Genomic DNA, 3016 nt, shown 5'->3' on the forward strand with positions numbered 1-3016 from the left:
ATGGAGAGAGGAGATTAGCTGGAGGAGGGCATAAGGGAATTTTCTAGAGTGATGGAAATGTTTTGTATCTTGATCAAGGTTTCGATGACTTACTTGTATACATTTATCAAAAAATCATCAAATTTTCCCTTAAAAATCTGTACATTTCATTGATTTTGCTCCAGTTAAAAAACAACCCTCGTGTCTGCGTCATTATCCTTAAGGAGGAGGAAGGGAATAGAACATTGGTAATAGGGTCAGTAAATAAAACAAGAAGAGAAAAATGTTAAAAATTGTTGAGTTTAGTGTTGAGTACAGGGTGGTTTAGTATCCCTGTCTCTCTACCTTTGTGCATGTTGAAACTTTCCACAAGAAAAAGTTTTTTTTTTTAAATTAAATACAAAACCCAAGCCATCCTTAGTGTAGAAGGACCAAAGCAATTCTTCTTGAAAATGAAAGCAGACAATGCTATGATCTCAGTTTCACAGGGATTAGGATCTCCTGGCAAGATCCATTCGCACGGCACCTTAAAAAGAATTGCAAAACCAATCTGTCAACTCTAATAGACCAAGTTCTCTTAAATTTTACACTTAAAGTCCCAAACATGTACTGAAGTTTTAACACAAAAATGTTAATATTTTTGCTTGTTTATTTGATTCCCTTGCCATCTCTAGGCTTCTGTATGAAAACTCCTCCAGGTTTCAGAATTAAGGAAATTTTACCACCTGAAGAAACAACTTCATTACCCGCAAACATTTTTGGAGTTACCTTTGGTAGGGTTGATAAGAATCTGGATGCTGACTACGGAACTGTCCACTGGACTGATGGGATTCACCGAGCTTTACCTCCGGTCCTATATCTCAGTGTCCCCCCATGCAAGTTACAATTCCCAACTGTTCTCTGTACACACAGAATTCTGCACACCTCCCAGCCAACTACTTCATCACTTGACTGGATTTCACATTTCTATGATGCTTGAGATATTTAAGTGTCTCTGCTCTAGTTTGAAAGACCTTTAAACTTGGTAGAATCCTTCATTCTTTGAATATTTTTCCAGTCTTGGAGCCCAGCAACACATAAAATCCATGAAAACAACAACCAACTGGATTCTGGATATTTCTCATTGCATTGCCTGACCTCAAACTCACAACTTCGAAAGTTATCCTGGTGACAGTGAAGGCAAGCCAGGAATTTGAAATGCTGTAACTATTTAGAGGTTAATGTTCCTTGAATTCCATTTTTCTCTTACGAAGTTGCTACTTTCATAATGGTAATACTTAAAGGAAATAAATTGCCTCCGGTAACTCATAGATCATACAGTTTTTCCTTGTACCAAATGGTACTTTTGCCCGGAAAAATTAATTCCTCTCTCTGAGGGGCAAGTACTAATTAATTGCTCTCTGTGAGGGGGACATACGAATATTAAACTACCGGGAGAAATTGTCTCAGTCTTCTTACAAGTGCCTGTGTGCCCAGATGTGCAGACAGAGCTCTCTTTGATGGCAATGCTGGGTCGAAATCAGAGCTAAGAGGAGAATCAACTCACGGCTGCCACTGCTGATGTTGCTCCTCCCTCCCCCCCATTAAAAACCAACCAGCCTGGACTTCATCTTAGTGATCAGCCTGAGGAGTTTCCCTTCCGATTCCTCCAGGGACCATTGTGCACTCAGGGTAGTTTTGTTTTCTCTGTACTTGGTTAATGCTAATTGATGCCCCAACTTCAGTGGGCAAACTGTCTACCTTTTCTCTCTTCATCGATGGCTCTGAGAGTGAGAGCATGGACATACGTGCAGCGGCAGAATCACCCTGGTCCCTGCTCTCCCCGCATTTACTTGCTTTCCTTTTGTCCCCATCCCCTGCCCCCAGTGGCTCTCAGGGCATGGTTTACTGAAGCACAGCCCAGAACTGGATATAAAAGTAATAATACTAATCCTCACATTTACTGAGCATGTACTTTGTGCCAGCCACTGGGCTAAATGCACTCCGTGGACATTTCATTTACTCTTCACACGGACACAATGACATCTCTGTAGCCAACTGCTTCCCAGGCATCTCCACTTGATTCTCCCACAGGTACCAGCAAGTCAGCATGTTTAAAATGGAACCCATCATTTTCTTCCTCAAGCCTCCTCCTCCTCCCTCAGTGGCTCCAGCCAGAAACCTGGGAGTCATCCTGGTCTCCTCCTTCTTCCTTATGCCTTCACCCAACATCCAATCAATCACCAAGCCCTGACAGTCCTAAATCTAAATCCTTCTACACTGCCTCTACTTGTCTAGGGAACCCCACCTCCATCATCTGTCTCTGGATTATTGTAACAACCTCCTAACTGTTCTCTCCACTACCAGTCCTGCCCATTCCCATCTATACCAGCATAGCAGCCACCCACGAAGAACTTCTCTAAAATGCAGGTCTTCTTGTCTCACTGCCCTTTGCCCTGACGATAAAGTCTAGACATCCTGGGGGGTTACCAGGCCTTTGAACACCTGACCCCTACCTTGCAGCCTTGCTCAACAACTCACAGCTCCAAAGATCGACTTCATTTTCTACCACCTTTGAGCCTTTGCTCTAAATTTTGTCTGGATCCCTCCTTCTGTAGCCTCCTCTTCCCATTCTCCCAAATCTCTCTTATTCATCCTCCAGGTCCCAACCTAAACAGAGAAGCATTTCCTGAACTCCCAATCTGCCATCCCTGAGACCTGTCCTACAGCCCCACGTTTCTCCTATAATCGCCCCTACCACAGCAACTCCAGACTCTTACCTCCTATTGCAGGCAGAGTAACAGCTCCCCAGATCTCCCCCTGGAGCTTTCGTGGGAATGCAGCTCTGATGATACACCTTGATTTTAGTCTAGTGAGAACCATTTTGGACTGCTGATCTTCTGAATTATAATATAATATATTTTTGTTGCTTAAAGCCACTGAGCTTGTGGGAATTTGTTATAGCAGCAATAGAAAACTAATACATACTCTATGTATATTTTGTTTGCCTCTGTATCCCTAGCACCCAGAGCAATGACTGGCCCACAGTGTGTGCTCA

Source organism: Mustela nigripes, chromosome 1 (genome assembly GCF_022355385.1).
Source record: "Mustela nigripes isolate SB6536 chromosome 1, MUSNIG.SB6536, whole genome shotgun sequence".
Lineage (NCBI taxonomy): Eukaryota > Metazoa > Chordata > Mammalia > Carnivora > Mustelidae > Mustela > Mustela nigripes.